The sequence below is a fragment of the Pan troglodytes genome, chromosome 12 (assembly GCF_028858775.2).
Source record: "Pan troglodytes isolate AG18354 chromosome 12, NHGRI_mPanTro3-v2.0_pri, whole genome shotgun sequence".
Lineage (NCBI taxonomy): Eukaryota > Metazoa > Chordata > Mammalia > Primates > Hominidae > Pan > Pan troglodytes.
The window spans coordinates 91,064,492-91,089,064 of record NC_072410.2 but is presented as its reverse complement, the minus strand read 5'-3'; the positions used below and the strand labels follow the sequence as shown (position 1 = coordinate 91,089,064).

The window sequence follows — 24,573 nt, the reverse complement described above, 5'->3', positions numbered from 1 at the left end:
AGGTGAGATTATTGTTGCTTCAAATCTAACCAGATCTGACTCCATATTTGATAACCTGTTTCTTAGTGCCATATACTTTATCAGTCAGAAAAGCTCCTCTAGATATTTCAAACAAGAAAGAATAAATCTCAGAGTTAGAGGCTTTCAAAAATGTAGAAATGACCAGGGGACTGAAAGTACAGAAATTCTGAGAGGCTATCACCAGCAATCTGAGCTGCCAAGAGCACTAAATGGGTGATTTGTAGGAGGCCAGTGAGAACATATCTCCTGTTTACCAAAGCACATCCTCTGCTTACCACAGTCCTAGCAGCAATAATGGCTTTTGCTTTTCCTCTGACTTCCAAATCACATGTGAATGTCATTCATTGAAAGAATATAATGAGGTATCCTACTGTAAGGGATTCTGAAAAATGTAGTTCAATTTCCTAAGATACAGGGAAGAGCACAGAAAATAAAAAATTGTGCTGAAATTTTAATAGGTAATTTTGCGCATAATGTTAAAAAGTAAGTTATTTAAGGAAATGATGGTGGCTTTAAAGGATAGGATGGGGTGGGGTGGTGTGTGTGTGTGTGTGTGTGTGTGTGTGTGTGTGTGTGTCTGATGTCCTTACCTAGCAGAATAAAAAGTTGACATCTGTGGTGGATATCACTGCCGCATAATTCTTTTTCTTTCAGGCCCACTGGAGAATTGCCTTTTCTTGAGTTCCTTGAGGTTAGGTGTGGCTTACTTTCACCAAAAAAATTGGAGTAGAAGTCATATGTTTTACTTCCACGTGTAAGCTTTTAATTGCTCATACTCAATGCCCCACCCCATTGTTTCATTGTTGGAATAATAAATCAAATGTTGGCATGAAGGTGAAATGCTGAACCATCATTGGAAAATATAAGCTCCAGAGAGTTCCCCTGACACAGAATGGCCTTTGCTTGAGCAAGAAATAAATATTTATTGATTTAAGCCACAGATTTTTGTGGTTTTTTATTGCAATGAGACATATCTCAACCCAGTTAAAATGGCTTTTGTCCAAAAGTCAGGCAATAACAAATGCTGGTGAGGATAAGGAGAAACGGGAACCCTCATAAACTGTTGGTGGGAATGTAAATTAGTATAGCTACTACAGAGAACAGTTTGGAGGTTCCTCAAAAAACTAAAAATAGGGGGGTGGTTCCAAGATGGCCAAATAGGAACAGCTCCAGTCTACAGCTCTCAGGGTGAGCGACCCAGAAGACGGATGATTTCTGCATTTCCAACTGTGGTACCTGGTTCATCTCACTGGGGATTGTTGGACAGTGGGTGCAGGATAGTCGATGCAGCGCACCGAGCATGAGCCGAAGCAGGGCAAGGCTTCGCCTCACCCAGGAAGCACAAGGGGTCAGGGAATTCCCTTTCCTAGCCAAGGGAGGCTGTGACAGATGGCACCTGGAAAATTGGGTCGCTCCCACCCTAATACTGAGCTTTTCTGATGGTCTCAGCAAACGGCACACCAGGAGATTATATCCCGTGCCTGACTCGGATTGTCCTACGCCCACGGAGCCTCACTCATTGCTAGCACAGCAGGCTGAGATCAAACTGCAAGGCGGCAGCAAGGCTGGGGGAGGGGCGCCCGCCATTGCCGAGGCCTGAGTAGGTAAACAAAGCAGCTGGGAAACTCGAACTTGGTGGAGCCCACCGCACCTCAGGGAGGCCTGCCTGCCTTTGCAGACTCCACCTTTGGGGGCAGGGCATAGCCAAACAAAAGGCAGCAGAAACCTCTGCAGACTTAAATGTCCCTGTCTGACAGCTTGGAAGACAGTAGTGGTTCTCCCAGCACACAGCTTGAGATTTGAGAATGGACAGACTGCCTCCTCAAGTGGGGTCCTGACCCCCGAGTAGCCTAACTGGGAGGCACCCCCAAGTAGGGGTAGACTGACACCTCACACGGCTGGGAACCCCTCTGAGACAAAACTTCCAGAGGAACAATCAGGCAGCAACGTTTGCTGTTCACCAATGTTCGCTGTTCTGCAGCCTCCGCTGGTGATACCCAGGCAAACAGGGTCTGGAGTGGACCTCCAGCAAACTCCAACAGACCTGCAGCTGAGGGTCCTGATTGTTAGAAGGAAAACTAACGAACAAAAAGGACATCCACATCAAAACCCCATCTGTACATCACCATCATCAAAAACCAAAGGTAGATACAACCACAAACATGGGGAAAAAACAGAGCAGAAAAACTGAAAATTCTAAAAATCAGAGTGCCTCTCCTCCTCCAAAGTAACGCAGCTCCTCACCAGCAATGGAACAAAGCTGGACAGAGAATGACTTTGACGAGTTGACAGAAGAAGGCTTCAGATGATCAAACTTCTCTGACCTAAAGGAGGAAGTTCGAACCCATGGCAAAGAAGTTAAAAACCTTGAAAAAAGATTAGACAAATGGCTAACTAGAATAACCAATGCAGAGAAGTCCTTAAAGGACCTGATGGAGGTGAAAACCATGGCACGAGAACTACGTGACGAGTGCACAAGCTTCAGTAGCGGATATGATCAACTGGAAGAAAGGGTATCAGTGATGGAAGATCAAATGAATGAAATGGAAATGAGAAGAGAAGTTTAGAGAAAAAAGAATAAAAAGAAAAAAACAAAGCCTCCAAGAAATATGGGACTATGAGAAAAGACCAACTCTACGTCGGATTGGTGTACCTGAAAGTGACAGGGAGAATGGAACCAAGTTGGAAAACACTCTGCAGGATATTATCCAGGAGAACTTCCCCAATCTAGCAAGGCAGGCCAACATTCAAATTCAGGAAATACAGACAAAGCCACAAAGATACTCCTCGAGAAGAGCAACTCCAAGACACATTTGTCAGATTCGCCAAAGTTGAAATGAAGGCAGAAATAAAGACGTTCTTTGAAACCAATGAGAACAAAGATACAACATACCAGAATCTCTGGGACACATTAAAGCAGTGTGTAGAGGGAAATTTATAGCACTAAATGCCCACAAGAGAAAGCAGGAAACATCTAAAATTGACACCCTAACATCACAATTAAAAGAACTGGAGAAGCTAGAGCAAACACATTCAAAAGCTAGCAGAAGGTGAGAAATAACTAAGATCAGAGCAGAACTGAAGGAAATAGAGACACAAAAAACCCTTCAAAAAATCAATGAATCCAGGAGCTGGTTTTTGGAAAAGATCAACAAAATTGATAGACTTCTAGCAAGACTAATAAAGAAGAAAAGAGAGAAGAATCAAATAGATGCAATAAAAAATGATAAAGGGGATATCACCACCGATCCCACAGAAATACAAACTACCATCAGAGAATACTATAAACACCTCTACTCAAATGAACTAGAAAATCTAGAAGAAATGTGTAAATTCCTCGACACATACAACCTCCCAGGACTAAACCAGGAAGAAGTTGAATCTCTGAATAGACCAATAACAGGCTCTGAAATTGAGGCAATAATTAATAGCTTACCAACCAAAAAAAGTCCAGGACCAGATGGATTCACAGCCGAATTCTACCAGAGGTACAAAGAGGAGCTGGTACCATTCCTTCGGAAACTATTCCAATCAACAGAAAAAGAGGGAATCCTCCCTAACTCATTTTATGAGGCCAGCATCATTCTGATACCAAAGCCTGGCAGAGACACAACAAAAAAAGAGAATTTTAGGCCAATATCCCTGATAAACATCGATGCAAGAATCCTCAATAAAATACTGGCAAACCAAATCTAGCAACCATCAAAAAGCTTATCCACCATGATCAAGTGGGCTTCATCCCTGGGATGCAAGGCTGGTTCAACGTATGCAAATCAATAAACGTAATCCATCATACAAACAGAACCAAAGACAAAAACCACATGATTATCTCAATAGATGAAGAAAAGGCCTTTGACAAAATTCAACAACCCTTCATGCTAAAAACTCTCAATAAATTAGGTATTGATGGGACATATCTCAAAATAATAAGAGCTATTTATGACAAACCCACAGCCAATATCATACTGAATGGGCAAAAACTGGAAGCATTCCCTTTGAAAGCTGGCACAAGACAGGGATGCCCTCTCTCACCACTCCTATTCAACATATTGTTAGAAGTTTTGGCCAGGGAAATCAGGCAAGAGAAAGAAATAAAGGGAATTCAAGTAGGAAAAGAGGAAGTCAAATTGTCCCTGTTTGCAGATGACATGATTGTATATTTAGAAAACCCCATCATCTCAGCCCAAAATCTCCTTAAGCTGATAAGCAACTTCAGCAAAGTCTCAGGATACAAAATCAATGTGCAAAAATCACAAGCATTCTTATACACCAGTAACAGACAAACAGAGAGCCAAATCATGAGTGAACTCCCATTCACAATTGCTTCCAAGAGAATAAAATACCTAGGAATCCAACTTACAAGGGGTGTGAAGAACGTCTTCAAGGAGAACTACAAACCACTGCTCAACAAAATAAAAGAGGATACAAACAAATGGAAGAACATTCCATGCTCATGGATTGGAAGAATCAATATCATGAAAATGGCCATAGTGCCCAAGGTAATTTATACATTCAATGCCAACCCCATCAAGCTACCAATGACTTTCTTCACAGAATTGGAAAAAACTACTTTAAAGTTCATATGGAACCAAAAAAGAGCCCACATTGCCAAGTCAATCCTAAGCCAAAAGAACAAAGCTGGAGGCATCATGCTACCTGACTTCAAAGTATACTACAAGGCTACGGTAACCAAAACAGCATGGTACTGGTACCAAAACAGACATATAGACCAATGGAACAGAACAGAGCCCTCAGAAATAATGCCACACATCTACAGCTATCTGATCTTTGACAAACCTGACAAAACAAGAAATGGGGAAAGAATTCCCTATTTAATAAGATGGTGCTGGTGCTGGCAAAACTGGCTAGCCATATGTAGAAAGCTGAAACTGGATCCCTTCCTCACACCTTATACAAAAATTAATTCAAGATGGATTAAAGACTTAAGTGTTAGACCTAAAACCATAAAAACCCTAGAAGACAACCTAGGGAATACCATTCAGGACATAGGCATGGGCAAGGACTTCATGTCTAAAACACCAAAAGCAATGGCAACAAAAGCCAAAATTGACAAATGGGATCTAATTAAACCAAAGAGCTTCTGCACAGCAAAAGAAACTACCATCAGAGTGAACAGGCAACCTACAGAATGGGAGAACATTTCTGCAATCTACTCATCTGACAAAGGGCTAATATCCAGAATCTACTAAGAACTCAAACAAATTTACAAGAAAAAAACAAACAACCCCATCAAAAAGTGGGCGAAGGATATGAACAGACACTTCTCACAAGAAGACATTTATGCAGCCAACAGACACATGAAAAAAATGCTCACCATCACTGGCCATCAGAGAAATGCAAATCAAAACCACAATGAGATACCATCTCATACCAGTTTGAATGGGGATCATGAAAAAGTCAGGAAACAACAGGTGCTGGAGAGAATGTGGAGAAATAGGAACACTTTTACACTGTTGGTAGGACTGTAAACTAGTTCAACCATTGTGGAAGACAGTGTGGTGATTTCTCAGGGATCTAGAACTAGAAATACCATTTGACCCAGCAATCCCATTACTAGGTATACACCCAAAGGATTATAAATCATGCTGTTATAAAGACACATGCACATGTATGTTTACTGCAGCACTATTCACAATAGCAAAGACTTGGAACCAACCCAAATGTCCATCAATGATAGACTGGATTAAGAAAATGTGGCACATATACAACATGGAATACTATGCAGCCATAAAAAAGGATGAGTTCATGTCCTTTGTAGGGACATGGATGAAGCTGAAAACCATCATTCTCAGCAAACTATCGCAAGGACAAAAAACCAAACACCGCATATTCTCACTCATAGGCGGGAACTGAACAATGAGAACACTTGGACACAGGAAGGGGAACATCACACACTGGGGCCTGTTGTGGGGTGGGGGGAGATGGGAGGGATAGCATTAGGAGATATACCTAATGTAAATGACGAGTTAATGGGTGCAGCACACCAACATGGCACATGTATACGTATGTAACAAACCTGCACGTTGTGCACATATACCCTAAAACTTAAAGTATAATAAAAAAAAAGAAATTACTTAGTGGGTACACCGTACACTATTCACTCAAATCCCAGACTTCACCACTATGCAGTATATCCATGTAACAAAACTGTACCTGTACCTCTTAAAATAAAGAAAAAAAACTAAAAATAAAGCTACCATACAATTGAGAAATTTCACTGCTGTGTATATACCCAAAAGAAAGGAAATCAGTATATTGAAATATCTGCACCCCCATGTTTGTTACAGCACTGTTTACAATATCCAAGATTTAGAAGCAACCTAAGTGTCCATCAAGAGATGAGTGGATACAGAAAATGTGGTACTTGTACACAGTGAAGTACTATTCAGCCATTAAAAATGAATGAGACCTTGTCATTTGCAACAACCTAAATGGAACTGGAGGCCATTATGTTAAGTGAAAAAAGCCATGCACAGAAAGACAAACATTGCATGTTCTCACTAATTTGTGGGATCTAAAAATTAAAACAATTGAATTCATGCAACTAGAGAATAGAAGGATAGTTACCAGAATTAGGAGGTTAGCGAATGAGTGAGGGGGAGGTGGAAATAGTTAATGGGTATAAAAAAAAAATAGGGTTGATCTGGCAAGGTGGCCAAATAGGAACAGCTCTGGTCTGCAGCTCCCAGAAAGACAAATGCAGAAGGCAGGCAATTTCTGCATTTCCAACAGAGGTTCCCAGTTCATCTCACTGGGTCCAGTTAGGCAGTGGGTGCAGCCCATGGAGGGTGAGCAGAAACAGGGTGGGGTGTTGACTCACCCAGGAAGTACAAGGAGCCGAGGGACCTCCTTCCCCCAGCCAAAGGAAGCCATGAGGGACTGTGCTACCCGGCCTTAATACTACACTTTTCCCACAGTTTTTGCATTCGGCAGATCAGGAAATTCCCTTGTGTGCCTACATCACCAGGGCACCAAGTTTCAAGCACAAAACTAGGCGGCTGTTTGGGATGACACTGGGCTAGTGGCAGGAGCCCTTTTTCATACCCCAGTGGTGCCTGGAACTCCAGCAAGACAGAACTGTTCACTCCCCTGGAAAGGGGCTCAAGCCAGGAAGCCAAGTTGTCTCACTCAGTGGGTACCACACCTATGGAGCATAGCAAGCTAAGAACCACTAGCTTGAAATTCTCACTGCCAGCACGGCTGTCTGAAGTTGACCTGGGACTATCGAGCTTGGTTGGGCGAAGGGCATCCACCATTACTGAGGCTTTAGTAGGCAGTTCTCCCCTGACAGTGCTAAGGAGGCCAGGAGGGTTGGACTGGGCGGAATTCACCACAATGCAGCAAAGCAGCTGTGGCACAACTGCCTCTCTAGATTGCTCCTCACTGGATGGGGCATCTCTGAAAAAAAAGGCAGCAGCCCAGTCAGGGACTTACAGATAAAACTCCCACCTCCCTGGGACAGAGCACCTGGGGGAAGGGATGGCTGAGGTCACAGCTCCAGCAGACTTAAACTTTCCTGCCTGCCGGCTCTGAAGAGAGCAGCTGATCCTGAAAAGGAGGATTCTCCAAGCACAGTGAGCAAGCTCTGCTAAGGGACAGACTGCCTCCTCAAGTAGGTTGCTGACCCCTGTGCCTCCTGACTGGGAGAGACCTCCCAACAGGGGTCGATTGACACCTCATACAGGACAGCTCCAGCTGGCATCAGGCCGGTGCCCCTCTGGGATAAAGCTTCCAGAGGAAGGACCAGACAGCAATCTTTGCTCTTCTGCAACCTCCACTGGTGATACCCAAGCAAACAGGGTCTAGAGTGGACCTCGAGCAAACTGCAGCAGGCCTACAGAAGAGGGGACTGACTGTTAGAAGAAAAAGAGAAAAAACTAACAGAAAGCAACAACATCAACATCAACAAAAAAAGACCCCCATACAAAAACCCCACCCAAAGGTAATCGGCCTCAAAGATCAAAGGTAGATAAATCCATGACGACGAGGAAAAACCAGCACAAAAATGCTGAAAATTCCAAAAACCGGAGTGCTTCTTCTCCTCCAAATGATCACAATGCCTCTCCAGCAAGGGCACAAAACTGGACAGAGAATGAGATTTACAAATTGACAGAAGTAGACTTCAGAAGGTGGTTAATAACAAACTCCTTTGAGCTAAAGGAACATGTTCTAACCCAACGCAAACTAAGAACCTTGATAAAAGGTTACAGGACCTGCTAACTAGAATAACCAATTTACAGACGAAAATAAATGACCTGATTAAGCTGAAAAACATAGCATAAGAACTCCATGAAGCATACACAAGTATCAATAGCCAAATTGATCAAGCAGACTAAAGGATATCAGAGATTGAAGATCAACTTACTGAAATAAGGCATGAAGACAAGGTTAGAAAAAAAAGAATGAAAAGGAATGAACAAAGCCTCCAAGAAACACAGGACTATGTGAAAAGATCAAACCTACGTTTGATTGGTGTTCCTGAAAGTGATGGGGAGAATGGAATCCATTTGGAAAACACACTTCAGGATATTATCCAGGAGAATTTCCCCAACGTAGCAAGACAGGCCAACATTCCAATTCAGGAAATACAGAAAACCCCACTAAGATACTCCTCGAGAAGAGCAACCCCAAGACACATAATTGTCAGATTCTCCAAGGTTGAAATGAAGGAAAAAATGTTAAGAGCAGCCAGAGAGAAATGTCAGGTTACCCACAAAGGGAAGCCCATCAGACTAACAGCAGATCTCTCTGCAGAAACCCTACCAGCCAGAAGAGAGTGGGGGCCAATATTCAACATTCTTAAAGAAAAGAATTTTCAACCCAGAATTTCATATCCAGCCAAAATAAGCTTCATAAGCAAAGGAGAAATAAAATCCTTTACAGACAAGCAAATGTTGAGGGATTTTGTCACCACTAGGCCTGCCTTACAAGAGCTCCTGAAGGAAGTACTAAATATGGAAAGGAAAATCTGGTACCAGCCACTGCAAAAACAAACCAAAATATAAAGAACAATGACACTATGAAGAAGCTGCATCAACTAATGTGCAAAATAACCATGTAGCATCATGATGACAGGATCAAATTCACACACCTAACAATATTAACCTCAAATGTAAATGGGCTAAATGCCCCAATTAAAAGATACAGACTGGCAAATTGGATAGAGTCAAGACCCATCAGTGTGCTGTATTCAGGAGACCCATCTCACGGGCAAAGACACAGGCTCAAAATAAAGGGATAGAAGAATATTTACCAAGTAAATGGAAAGCAAAAAAAAAAAAGCAGGAATTGCAATCCTAGTCTCTGATAAAACAGACTTTAAACCAACAAAGATCAAAGAAGACAAAGAAGGGTATTACATAATGGTAAAGGGATCGATGCAACAAGAAGAGCTAACTATCCTAAATATATATGCACCCAATACAGGAGCACCCACATTCCTAAAATTTGTTTGCTATTGCTTCTCTAGTTCTTTTAATTGCAATGTTCAGGTGTTGATTTCAGATCTTTTCAGTTTTCTGATGTGGACATTTAGTGCTACAAATTTCCCTCTTAACACTGCTTTAGCTGTGTCCCAGAGATTCTGGTATGTTGCCTCTTTGTTCTCATTGATTTCAAAATACTTATTTCGGCCTTAATTTCGTTTTTTACCCAGTATTCCTTCAGGAGCAGGTTGCTCAATTTCCATGTAGTTGTGCAGTTTTGAGTGAGTTTCTTAATTCTGAGTTCTAATTTGATTGCACTGTGGTCTCAGAGACTGTTTGTTATGATTTCCATTCTTTTGCATTTGCTGAGGAGTGTTTTCCTTCCATGTATGTGGTCGATTTTAGGATAAATGCTATGTGGTGCTGAGAAGAATATAAATTCTGTTGATTTGGGGTGGAGAGTTCTGTAGATGTCTATTAGGTCTGCTTGGTCCAGAGCTGAGTTCAAGTCCTGAATATCCTTGTTAATTTTCTGTCTCATTGATCTGTCTTATATTGACAGTGGGGTGTTAAAGTCTCCCACTATTATTGTGTGGGAGTCTAAGTCTCTTTGTAGGTCTCTAAGAACTTGTTTTAGGAATCTGGGTGCTCCTGTATTGGGTGCATATATATTTAGGATAGTTAGCTCTTCTTGTTGCATCGATCCCTTTACCATTATGTAATACCCTTCTTTGTCTTCTTTGATCTTTGTTGGTTTAAAGTCTGTTTTATCAGAGACTAGGATTACAATTCCTGCTTTTTTTTTTTTTTTTTTTTTTTTTTTGCTTTCCATTTACTTGGTAAATATTCTTCTATCCCTTTATTTTGAGCCTGTGTCTTTGCATGTGAGATGGGTCTCCTGAATACAGCACACCGATGGGTCTTGACTCTATCCAATTTGCCAGTCTGTGTCTTTTAAAAATTTAATGACTGCCCTGCTGGGCTTTGGACTATATGGGGCCTGTAGCCCCTTTGTTTTGGCCAATTTATCCCTTTTGGAATAGGAGTATTTACCCAATGCCTGTACCTCTTTTGTATCTTGGAAATAACTAACTTGTTTTTTATTTTACAGGCTCATAGGCAGAAGAGGCTAACCTTGTCTCAGATGAAACTTTGGACTTTTGAGTTAATGCTAGAATGAGTTAAGACTTTGGAGGACTGTTGGAAAAGCAGGATTGTATTTTGCAATGTGAGAGGACATGAGATTTGGGAGAGGCCAGGGGTGGAATGATATAGTTTGCATCTGTGCCCTGACCCAAATCTCATGTTGAATTGTAATTCCCAGTATTGGAGGTGGGGCCTTGTGGGAGGTGATGAATCACGGATGCTATTCTCATGATAGTGAGGGACTTCTCACAAGATCTAGTTGTTTAAAAGTGTGTGATACCTCCCCCATCTCTCTCTTTCTCCTGTTCCAGTCATGTAAGACATGCCTGCTTTCCCTTTGCCTTCCACCATGATTGGAGCTTTCCTGAGGTCCCCCAGAAGCTGTCATATATTCTGTACAGCCTGTAGAACCATGAGCCAATTTAACCTTTTTTCTTTTTAAATTACCCAGTATCAGGTATTTCTTTATAGCAGTGCAAGAATGGACTAATGTAAGATCCCTGATGGGAGATGATGAATAGGGCATTACAAGGAAGAAAGAAGAAATCATCAAAAGTATGGCAATCAAAAGGAACATGATATATTGAGGAAAATAATAACCAAACCAGTTTGGAAGGAGCAGAAGTTTTTTTCAGGGAAGTAGTAGGAGATAAGGTTGGACGGTTGATTGAGACAGAAATCTGGGAGCCCTTAAAGATCAAGCAGAGACTTATTTGTGGGATATAAAAATCAAAACAATTGAAATCTTAGAGACAGAGAGTAGAAGGGTGGTTACCAGAAGCTGGGAAGGGTAGTGGGAGCCTGGGGGAGAGGTGGGCGTGGTTAATGGGTACAAAAAAACAGAAAAAATGAACAATACCTACTATTAGATAGCACAACAGGGTGACTATAGTCAATAATAACTTAATTGTATTTTAAAATAACAAAAAGAATATAATTGGATTGTTTGTAACACAAAAGATAAATGCTTGAGGGGATGCATACCCCATTCTCCACGTTGTGATTATTATGCATTGCATGCCTGGATCAAAATATCTCATGTACCACATAAATATATACAAATACCCACAAAAATTAGAATTTTAAAAAAAAGACCAATCAGAGAATTCAGACTCTATCCTGAGACATTGGGATAGCCTTAAATGTGTTTTAATACTCGGATGATGAACAAGATGGTGACTTGAAAGATAAACCAAACACCAGGAAAGTGAGGAGACTGCACTAGAACCAGATAGACCACTTAGAAAGTAAGAAGTGATTAATCCTGAACCAGGGAGACTAAAACAGGAATCAATAAGAGGAAACAGAAAGATTTATCATTAAAACTTTGGAACAGTGAGGGGACAGAGGGAACATCAAGAATGACAGATTTCCAGCTTACATGATTCAGAGAATAAAGTTCTGAGAAAAAAAAAAGAAAGAAAGCCAGGAAAAAAAATAAAATGTTAGACCTGGAAAATTCCTTTAAAATTATCATGTCCACATGCTGTCTTTTATAGATAATGACTGCAGGCAAAAGCTAGTGCTGAAGAAAACAGAGGGGCTTTGCTTTTAGTGAGTTTTTGGAACATGATTCTCATCACTTCAGAGGCCAGGAATGGAAACACCCACTTATGGGAAACAGCACCAGCCTTAGGCAGAGTCACATCCGGCCCCTGCATGAGGCTCATCCCACCTCTCTTGCTCCCTCTGTGCTGCCCAGAATCTGCCCTAAGCATTGGGTCATCTCCCGTCTGAATCCTGAGGGCTTTCTCATTTCCCTGCCTGGCGTCACCCTTTACCTAAGTCTGTGCCTTTTACTTTGGCCCCAGATTCATCATCCTTGCTTATACCTGCCCTGGGAACATTTGTGCTAGTTCCATAGTACCCCTTTCTCCATTCTTCTTTATTCACTCCTCCACATTCATTCATCCAACATTTTTATAAGTTCTGGAGATAGAATGGTAAGCAATACATTTTCAGTGCTTTCGAAGGCTTACATTCTAAAATGAAATCAAGTTCTCCCCGACTCCCCTAAAAGAGGAAACAAATAATTACAACAAAATAATTTAAAATCATGGTAAGCACTAGGAAGAATAAAAAATCTGTGATGAAGATAAGCAAAAGAATATAGAATTGTGAATACAAAATTAGGTAGAAAACTAAGTTTATTAAGAACGAGGAAAGGGGCCAGGTGTGATTTACACCTGTGGTCCCAGCACTTTGGGAGGCCAAGGCAGGAGGATTGCTCAAAGCCAGGAGTTCAAGATCAGCCTGGGCAGCAAAGTGATACCTTGCCTCTTAAAATAAATAAATAAATTATTAATAATAGGAAGAAAAGAAATCACACAAATCACAAATTTTTAAAAGTGTATAGAAACTACAGTTTTAAAAAATCTTTCTAGTGATTTGAACCTTTTATGATTATGAAGTGATGCACTTTAGTGCTAATAATACTTTCTATCTTAAAGTCTACTTGTGTGATAATAATATAACTACATGAACTTTTTTTAAGTTACGATAAAACTAACCATGATGTATCTTTTTCCATTATTTTACTTTCAACCTTTTTGAAACTTTGTTTTTAATCTTTCTCTTATAAACAGCCTATACTGGTTTTTTCTTAAATTCAATTTTAAAAAACCTTGTTTCTTAACGGGAGCATTTGATCCATTTACATTTAGTGAAATTACTGATATTTTTGAGTTTAGATCTGTCATCTCATTATGTGTTTTATTAAGCCACCTCTTCTATGTTCCTTTTCCTCTCCTTTCATGCGTTCTTTTGGGTTGGTTACTTTTTATTATTCTACGTTTTTTTATCTACTAGTTTGGAAGTTCCACACACTTTTCCACTCTCTTAATGATTATCCTAATGAATCATGAGGGCTTTTTTTGTTTTGTTTTATCTGGCTTATTTCTTTATTTATCCTAATTGCCTGAGTAGAACCTCCAGGACAATGTTAAACAGAAGTGACAAGAGCACATATCCTTTTCTAGTTCCTGATATGAGGAGGAAAACATTCAGTGTCATGCTATAGCACCTAGCTCCCAGCTGAGATTTTTAAGCTCAGATTTTATCTCTATGAATGTAGTAAGCATAGTGGTTCTACAATCCATATTGAATCATTTCGGTTTTTTTTTTTTTTGAGACAGAGTCTCACTCTATTGCCCAGGCTGGAGTGCGTGGCATGATCTCAGCTCACTGCAACCTCCGCCTCCTGGGTTCAAGCGATTCTCCTGCCTCAGCCTCCCAAGTAGCTGAGATTACACACATGCACCACCATGCCCAGCTAATTTTGTATTTTTAGTAGAGACAGGGTTTCACCATGTTGCCCAGGCTAGTCTTGAACTCCTGACCTCAAATGATCCACCTGCCTCAGCCTCCCAAACTGCTGGGATTACAGGCATGAGCCACCACGCCCAGCTTCATTTCAGTATCTGATGTCTCTTCTGAACTACTTTTTCTGCTGGTTCTTGCTTATGTTGTTTTATCTCTTGGTGTATCTCATTGTTTTTCATAGTTTTCAGGCCACTTTTAACTTATTAATAGAAACAATTTGAAGCCTTAGATGGTGTTATTTTCCTTCAGAGAGACTTTTTACCTTCTGTCAGGTACCTGGTGGGAACCAAGGTTTTCTGAGTCACCAAGGTGACCTACCAAAATATAGTTCATATCCTTATTCCCAGGGCACATCTGTCTTAGTCCATTTGGGCTGCTGTAACAAATTACCCATAGACTAGGCGGCTTAAACAACAAATATTTATTTCTCACAGCTCTTGAGGCTAAAACAATCAAGGTCAAGTTGCTAGTAGATCCAGTGTCTGGTGAGGCACTCTTCCTGGTTTGCTGACAGCCATCTTCCTACTATGTCCTCACATGGTAGAGAGCAGGTAGAGAGCAAACTTCTTATAGAGATCTGCTTATTTAAAAGTGTGTAGCACTTCCCCTCATGCTCTCTTGCTCCTGCTCCCACCATGTAAGACGACTGCTCCCCCTTTGCCTTTTGCCATAATTGTAAGTTTCCTGAGGTCTCCCCAGAAGCCAAGCAGATGCCAGCATCATGCTTCCTGTACAGCCTGCAGAACCATGAGCGAATTAAGCCTCTTTTCTTTATAAATTACCCAGTCTCAGGTATTTCTTTATAGCAGTGCAAGAATGAGCTAATACATCCACCTTCTAATACCATCAAATGTGGTGGATTTGGAGTCAAGATTTCAACATATAAATTGGGAGAAGGACACAAATGTTTAGTCCATAGCAATATCCCTTTGAGATCTGAGTCGTGAGCAAGGAGTGTTTCAACAATTTTCCCACCATTAGAGGGCACAGGACTCTTATCCCTGTCCCTGCCAAGGTAGTGTGTGACTCTACCTTTCATCCTTTTCCCTGGAATAGGAACGTGTATCCAGCGTAAAAACATTTTTGAATGGTGAAGCCCTTCAGGGTCTTAACCTCCTGACTCCAACTTTTATCTCCTTCCTACACTAACCTGCCAAAAGTGTAACCTAGTCCCAATCTTTGAACACCACCCGGGCAGAAGCCACTGAGGCTGCCTATCTTTCTCAAGCTGATCACAATTTCATAATTCTTCACTATTGTTTTTCCTTATTGTTCCTTTTAAGACTATTTTTTCTACCCAGTTTTTTAGTTGTCTTTAGAGGGAGGGTTATTACCAAAGCCAGAAAATTCTATTTTCATTTTAGTAACATTACCCTCCGAATAGTAGATGAGAGGATATTTTTCTTTTTAGATGTGTAATAATCCATCTGATTAACAAAGAAAGAATGAAAAATCTTGTTTTCATTAAAAAAATCTTGTTTTCATATAAAAAAATTGTTTTATAACAGCCTATGAAGTAATGCATGTAGGCATCTAATTAATATCTGCTATATCACTAAGTGAGGGATATCCAGACATCAGCATAGGAGAATACAACGCCACCTATGAAGTAGTCACCCCCTCAGAAAAAATCAAACCTGAATCGAGTCTCTCTAAATCTAGCCTCTAAAGCCATCAACAAATCTATAAGAAATACTGAGGACAAAGGGATGTGTTAAAATATACTATAGAGATGTGATAAGCAAACTCCAGGGTGTGAGACATTCAGGAGAAACAATTCAGTTCCTTAACAAATAAATAGTAATGGAAAAAAACAAGGTTGGGGGGACTTATATATTAAAATAGATTTATGAAACATAATGAATCACAATGCATTGATCTTATACAAATCTTGATATTTTAAAAACTGTCAAAACTATGCTATTTATAATGTAATTGAGAACTTGAACACTGACTCAAAAATATTTGATATTTTAAAGCATTACATTTTTAAATATGATAACACTATTGTGGTTATGTTTAGCAAAAAAGGAGTATGTATATTTGTGTCTGTACATATATGTGTATATATGTACATATAGTATATAATTGCATATTATATAATCTACTACACATACACACATATATTAAGTATAATAGTTCTGGATAAAAAATTTGCTTAAAACTAATACAGGGAGGTAAGAAGTGAAGGAGAGTGTGGATGCAGACAAAAACTAAAAGACTATTATATAGAGAATGGGAGATTGGGTTGGTGGGGGAAAAGAATACAAACAAGATCATTTTGGAGCCTATTATAATGTCCAGATGATAGATGATGCTGGCACGGACTAAGGTAATGAAGCAAAATAGAAGAATTTGAGATATATTTTGACTTTGAGATTTCTGTAAGAGATTCATGAATATGTAAAGTAGATAATAGCCAAGGAGAGATAACCTAACTTGGGATGAAATTATATCAATGAAAGGATGATTTTTAAATCTAGGGGAATTAATGAGCCCACTTAGGTCAAGTGTATTAAGGCAAACATTCATCGAACCCTAATATATCAGTTAGTAGATTTACAGCCTGGATTGGGGAGACAAGTCAATGGCAAATCCTGTGATAAAATATGGGCAAAGTGGAGTGTCAGGTGCAATGGAAGCAAGATCCCTCTCCACCCTGCTCCCCAACCAGTCACGGGGGATGAACTGTGAATAAGAGTTAACAAACTTAAATGACATCTGAAATACTGTCACCAACCGAATTGTTCAACTTGCACCAAAGGAAATCATTGTTTTTATTGATAACATCATTCTTTCAGCTTTATCTTTTCAAAGACTGAATTTTAACGGTTTCAGGCTCTGGGTAAAATGTCATGCCCATATCTTGGATGCCTTCAGGAACAGATGGGGCCTGACATGTTCAAAGCAGTCATAAGCAAACTAAAATCCAATTTTCCTTGGTAGGAGGGCACTGGAACAGCCAAGTAGTCTGGAGGGAGAGGCTGGGCTGGGAGTATGTTCTTGCTGATTCACAAGGCCAATTTATACAACCCCACATGCCCTTCAAGTTTTCTCCTGCCCTGAAAGTACAGGCTGCAAATGAGCACTAGTTTATGGGCACAGCTGATTCCAATCTCTCACTTGTCATGAACTAATGTTTTATGATATGTTGAGGTGACCCCTGGCTAGAAAGACTCTGTATAAATGCTTTTCATTGTTTTCTTGTTTGTGATGTATTGAGCCAGAGGATGTGCGTAACCTGATCAACCTAGTAAAAATTTTAATCTCTTCTATTTTTATGGCCTTCCAGGAAAAATTCCATTTAGGGGAAAAGTAATGACTTTCAGAACTAATTCTCAAACATCCCAACAACATGTTACCAACAATGGGCCCACTCCTATCAGGGGTCTTCACTCCTCTAAAAGTTTTCCTAATAGTTTTTGTTTGGAGATTGGTGTGTTCAAGCACTTGAGAGGCAGGGTCTTTGTCAGTAGAGGGGGTGGTGGGGTCACTGAGCGTGTACGTGGGAGGGACAGGGGAAGTCTTAGGAGTTACAGGCTTCAATTTGCTGTTAGGATGCCATCTTCGAGGGCCTTTGGCCCACCAAGACTAGAGGTTTTGCTTGCTATCAAATCTCTCAAAATGGTAATCACAGCTAAATGAACAATCTCATTTAATTCTCACAATAAGCCTGTCAAAAATGTATACCACATATACACCCTGCATTTTACAGATAGAGGAACTAAGGCTGAAAAAAGTTGTGACTTGCCTGGGACCACACAGCTTGGTGGGAAGCAGCTTTGACTTCGTTGCTTCTGATCTCTGTGTCTACTTTAGCAGAGGTTTGCTCCCCCCACCTCTATTCAAAGACCCTAGGAGCCAAAGGAGAAGAGATTTGAGAGCAACATTCATGACAGTTGCAACATCCTCCATGCATAACATCCTCAGTCTGGTGATTCTTACCTTGTTTCCACCTCATTCCCATAACAGTTGATGTACACCTGGTATTACTTCACCAGCACGGGACATACAAGTGGGAGTTAACCATCTGTAACTCAACTTCCTTCCCTCTCACTTAAAGAGAAACACATCAGAATCCAGGTAAGAGTGATATTAAATTTTCTCCAATTTATTTTTATGTAAGTCACTCACAAATATTCCATTATTAGTAACAACAAATTATTAGTAGCACAAATTATTGCAATGTAATTTCAAACTGTCACCAGAAGAGATACCTGTTGCTTACCCCTGTGATGACCACTTATTCTTTCTCAAACCTACTACTGTTCTCTATCCATAACCACCCACTCTCACCTTTATCTACTGAGCTCTCAGCATCTCATAAAAAGCATGGGATTCAGAGTTCAGACATAGGTTTGCATCCTGGCTCTGACACTTACTAACTGTGTGACACTGACAAGCAATTAAGTTTCTCTAAGACTCAGTTTTCTCTTGTATAAAATGGAGATAAAATAGTATCTGCCTTATGCTATTGTGAAAATTTAGTGGCAATAGATAGATAGTAATTGGATATGTAAGTTATTACAATGTCTGGCACACATTAACCACTGACTAAATGTTAACTACCTTTTATTACTTTATCCCATATCTATCCAGTTCACATCCTCCACTCCTTTTCTGTCAAGTTTTCATGGGCCTGTGTTTACTTTGAAGAGGAGCTTATGTTCTGAACTCGCTAGTAAAGAAAACAACAAGATATTACAAAGAGAATTGGAAGGAAGCCTCAAATTAATCAACATTTATATAATTTCTCCTGTACCCCAGCCATCCTAAATAGTCAGTTTACCTTATCGAGTGATGCGTTAGTAACAGGGTGAATTGTGAGTTCAGCCATCAGCATTCATTGGCTGCACTGTTGAAGCAGCAGCTCCCCACTGATTTCAGAGACTACTTATCCACTTGGCCATCCACAGTGTTAAGTTTCCTAGACGTTAGGGAAAGACCTGCCCCAAAGCAAAGGCCAGGCCACACTCTGTTTCCTCTCCACTCACCAGCATCCACACTTCAGCTCTGCAGCCAAACATTTAATGAAATACTGCCCAAGTAAAGAGAAGCTTCCCCAACTACTGAGATTGCATTAAGAACGCTAATTGAGGCAAGATCGTAAGTCTGCCTTCACACCATCCCAAGAGGGAAAAGAGATCTGACCCCATGGAGGAGGCTATGCATACATGTGTGTGAATCTCAACACCATAAGGGCAGGCATGTTAACAAGAGATAAATCAGTGGTGGAGGAGGCAAAGGCCCAATGAAAAGTGACATCACATGTTAGCAAGTCATCAAAGGGTTAATGAGATTCTGCCAGAGATGTTAGCTATTCCCTTACCTGTCAGATCCATTTTTAAAATCTTGAATCTGACACTGATCTTCACTGCTCACCCAAAATCTAAATGGTACCATGCTATTTAGGAGAGAGTCCCTGCCCCATGTTCTTCACATCAGAAATGAAGATGCAGGCCAGGTGGCTCAATCCTGTAATCCCAGCACTTTAGAAGGCCGAGGTGGGCAGATCACTTGAGGTCAGGAGTTCGAGACCAGCCTGGCTAACATGGTGAAACCCCATCTCTACTAAAAATACAAAAATTAGCTGGGCATGATGGCGCATGCCTGTAATTCCAGCTACTCGAGAGGCTGAGGCAGGAGAATCACTTGAACCCGGGAAGCAGAGGTTGCAGTGAGCCAAGATCACGTCATTGCACTCCAGGCTGGGTGACAAAATGAGACTCCATCTCAAAAAAAAAAAAAAAAAAAAAGAAGATGCACTACTCAACCTCAGCTAGACCCCCTGACAGCTCTCCTCCACTTTACTCTTTTCCTCGGTTGACTCTCCAGCCTAGTTCTACAATCATTACTCCAAACTTTTTCCACTCTCTAAATCCTGAAACAGGAACCCGCACCATACTCCCTTTCACCCCCACCTCTACCTCCACCTCCACCTCCACAGACGGCCTTGCCTCTTGTTAGGAGGTTTTGTGAAGACTGAAGCTTATACAATTTAGGGAGAAGGATTATTAAAATAAAATAATATAAAATTATGAATACAAAATGTTGTATTCATAAAAAGTAACAATGCAAAAAAACTTTTAAGTTAACAAATACCATAACGTCATTATATTATAAATGTTTTTAGTAATTAACTGCCTGACATACCTCTACAATATTTTTTCTTATCATTTTTTGCCTATGACAATGGCTTTATAATATCATAGACAATGGCTTTATAATATCATTTGACAATGGCTTTTTATATGACAGTGGCTTTATATCATTATATGACAATGGCTTTATATATCATATTTTAATTACTGAAAATAAGAAACTGCTTGTGATATCTTACTGGCTCCTTCATTAATAAATGGGTTAAGTAAAATCTCAGACACTTGTTCATTTTACGTGTGTATTGGAGTCATTATTTTACCTTTTTTAAAAATTATCTTTTTGGAGATCTTCTACCAAAATGCCCAAGGAATTCACCTGAGAGAGGCAAGTAAACCACATTGCCAGGAAAGTGTACCCAGTAAGTGGCTTGAGACCAGGCACATATTTTCTTAGCTCCTGGAGATAAACGCCAAGTGACAAAAGAAGTTTAACTTTGCTAACTCTCCATTTATCTGGTTTATCTTCCTTTCTACTGTCTGTGTGTTTATGTATGTCTGTTTCATTTATGGTTAATAAATTATTTCCCATTGGTGTCAGAAAAGATTAGGAAATTGATTTTAATGTATGACCATTTGGTGGTCTCCAAAACTAGGTTAATAGATTATAGATATCTGTTTTCTTTTTTTTTTTTTTTAGAGGGTCTCACTATGTTGCCCAGGCTGACCTCAAACTCCTGGGCTCTAGCAACCATCAAGCCTGGGACTATAGGTGCCTGCCACTGTACCTGGCCTTATCTATTTTTCCCTTGAGTGAAGTGAACATGTATAATTTGATTCGTCTGTTTTGTTTATCTATTGGTCTTTTTTGAGCCAAACCAATCAAGAATTTCAAGCTCACCAGGAAGGGGAACAGCTTTTTGATGTCTACTTCAGGGTGTTTTGGTATTTCTGTATCAACTCTTGACCTGTGGCTAACATAGAACTGAAGCTTTAAGCTCACTATGTATATGTATATCTGTGTGTCATAACTCTCAAAAGATTGTACCTTTCTTTGTAACTGGATGTTTTCCTATCTCCCAGGGGTATCAAAAAATTACATTATGAAGTCTCTTAAACTAAAGGGGTGTTTTTTGGATTGATTTACGTAAGAGACAGATAAGTGCTTATATAGATGGGATATTCCCAAGACTCAGAAAATCAGAAAAGTGCACTTCATCCCAGCACTTTGGGAGGCCAAGGCAGACAGATCACATGAGGTCAGGAGTTCAAGACCACCCTGGCCAATATGGTGAAACCTCGTCTCTACTAAAAATTTAAAATTTAGCCAGGCATAGTGGTACACGCCTATAATCCCAGCTACTCGGTGGCTGAGGCATGGGAATTGCTTGAACCCAGGAGGCGGACGTTGCAGTGAGCCAAGATTACACCACTGCACTGCAGCCTGGGCAACAGAGCAAAACCCTGTCTCAAAAAAAAAAAAAAAAAAGAAAGAAAGAAAGAAAAAGAAAAACGAACTTCAAATGCTTTAAATGTGCTAAACTTAAATAAATTACCCTCACAAAAACTCAAAAATATATTAAAAACCCAGAAATATATTAAGAAACTCAGAAATATATTAAGAATATATTCAGAAACTCAGAAACTTAGTGCCTTACAAAACTTTCTTAGGAAAACTAGCTATTCCCTGGCTTACAGGGTACCCTGGCCTTACAGCTGTGAAGAAGGTCTCTTCCTGGCTGACCAGAAGATTTAGGGTATTGGGGGTACCTCAAGAAGAGAGAAATTCCCACACATTTGTAGATATTACAGGTGATATCTGGTAGGGTTTGTTGGGTTTGCTTTCCTAGCTTCAATATCACAAACAAAAGAGGTTTTTAAAAGCCCAATGTGAGGGCCGGGCATGGTGGCTCACCCCTGTAATCCCAGCATTTTGCGAGGCCTAGGTGGGCAGATCACCTGAGGTCAGGAGTTCAAAACCAGCCTGGCCAACATGGCGAAACCCCATCTCTACTAAAATACAAAAATTAGCTGGGCATGGTGGTGGATGCCTGTAATCCCAGCTACTTGGGGGGTTGAGGCAGGAGAATCGCTTGAACCCGGGAGGCAGATGTTGCAGTGAGTCGAGATCGTGCCACTGCATTCCAGCCTGGGCGAGACGCCGTTTCAAAGAAAAAGGAAAAGAAAAGCCCAATGTAATATTCCTTTTAAGAACTTCCAAAAAGAATTTAATTTTATCATGCTTCAATACTGTATGGCTCTTGATTTGGTAAAGCAAATTTAAAGAGACCTAAGCAGTAAATTAACATTCTTCTGTCATGCATAATTAATAATCAAGTCAAATCTAATGTCAGTCTTAGTTCAATCACAAAATAATCTTTTCTCTCTTTTTTTATAATTATTATGATCACAAGGCAGGGGTCGGGGGATACTGTCAGAAAAAATCATGAATGCTTGGAAATGGACAAAAAAAGATAGTGGATGTTTGTCTAGCTCACTTATCCAGGTTATCTCAGCCTTTCCATGTCTTTGAGCTGTTTTACTCCATAAATTATAGATAACCAAGAGCAAGGCAAATGATATTTTCCACAGTCATGCAAATTCTGTCCAGTGAAGGGACAATTGATTCTCTGTACTGATGACTACCCCTCTTATAGAAAAAGATAGTTTTTGAATTTTAGAATTTTTTCTGGTTATTCTTTCATGTCTTTTTTCCCATCTAATCATTAGAATCTCTTTGCTAGTGTTAAGAATTCTTTTAGCATTTGCTTTGAAGTTACATTAAATTTATAGATTATATACAAAATTTATATCTTTGTGAAATTGAGTCTTTATGCCTAAGAACAAAGTATGCCTTTCCATTTGTCCAAGTCTTCTTTTGTTTCCCTCCACAGCTTTTAAAATTTTTCTTTTTATGAGGCTTCTACATTTCTTGTTAAATTTATTTCTGAGTATTTTATCGTATTTGCTGCTACTGTAAATTGGACCTTTTCTTCCAGCACCAGAGGCATAACTCATTATTGGTTTAAGTCAAGCAGGATGGTCCCGTTTCTCTTCCCAGTCTATACTCTTCTGACCAACTGAAACAGAAGAAGAAGATATAAGGAGGAAGGTTTTCCTCACTGATCTGAAAAAGAGCACACGGGAAGAAGCAGGCCCTCTTATGAAGGAAAAAAAACACTCATTTTTTAAACTGAGGTTTTTTTCCAGTAATTTGCAGCTGAAAATATCTGATAAAATAATTATAATTGTACAAAATATATCTTATATTTTATCTCTTTATTTAACCTTCACTCATTATCTCTTTAGACAGAATCTACAAATTCCACATAATTATCAATGATGACTTTAGTACATTTCTGTTCAGGAGTGGCATTCAGACACACACACACTTCTGTGGAAATAAATAAAGATCAACCAAATGAAAACAGGCAAGATCTATTTATTCAGGGCTTGTTAGAGCAAGGGAGTCTGCCACCATCACTTGCACTCTGGCAAGGACTCAGACGCTCCCCTGATTAAAGGCTATCCATGTGAGGAAGCTGTAGGTGGGCTAACTAGAAGCAGAGCCTGGCCCAGGGTGATCTCATCTTAAGATCCTTATCTTAGTTACATTTGCAAAGGCCCTTACTCCAAATAAGGTCATATTCTGAGATTCTAGATGGATCTTTTAGGGAGACACTATTCAACCCATGACAGTGTACAACTCTGAATATACTAAAACCATTAAATTGTATTATGTATATAGGCGAATTTTATGATACCCGAGTTGTATCTCAACAAAGACATTTAAAGAAAGGCATAGATAATATTTTTGAAATGTTTTGAAAACTTAGTAAAATAATAACCATATAAAATCACATCAAGTACTAAAATATTTACTACTAAAACAAACCACTAAGCCAAGAAAGATTTACAGAGCATGTTAAAGGAGAAATTGTCCCATCTCTTTCAAAGAAGGTAGGATAATTCTTATTCCAATATCGAATAAGGATAATACAGAAAGAAAACAATACACTAATTTTAAGCAAAACATATATGCAAAGAAGGCCATTTGATCATCTCAACATATTTTTTTAAGTTATTTAACAAAATTCTACATTTATAATTGATTTTTCAGTGTTAAATTGATTAAAGATATTCACCAGAAACTAGGTGACACAGTAAAAACATTTATTTTAATGTCATGACCAAGAGAAGAATGATCACTACTACTACTACTACTTCCACTAGAGGTATTAGGCAATGTTATAAGACAAGGGTAGGTCCCTGTGCAGACCTGTTTTTCAGATTATTGTACACATACTGGAAATGGCTGCCTCAATTGCCCATAAATGTTCTTCCTAGCATAGTGTCTAAATACCTAGATATACTGTACCCCAGTTACTAAAAGAAAAAATATTTTTGCCTCAGATAAGGCCAGGAGTCAAATCCTGATGCAATCACTTGTGATCCTAGGAGCAAACTACATTACCCACTGACTCCTAGAAAGGAATAGCACACTTGGGATTTCTGGAAAACCTTTGGGAGCATGTTTCCAA

General features: G+C 39.7%; 1 long non-coding RNA gene across 1 annotated transcript in view; it reads right to left on the bottom strand.

Annotated features, from left to right (window-relative positions):
* Nucleotides 1-24,573, bottom strand: part of LOC104004929 (uncharacterized) — a 155,622-nt gene that overhangs the window by 95,699 nt on the left and 35,350 nt on the right. Inside the window, exons 5-7 of the long non-coding RNA XR_010149586.1 lie at nt 18,504-18,612; nt 17,880-17,990; nt 17,686-17,788 (exon numbers count right to left, since the gene is read on the bottom strand). This is a non-coding gene — a long non-coding RNA (uncharacterized LOC104004929). The remainder of the gene's footprint in view (nt 1-17,685; nt 17,789-17,879; nt 17,991-18,503; nt 18,613-24,573) is intronic.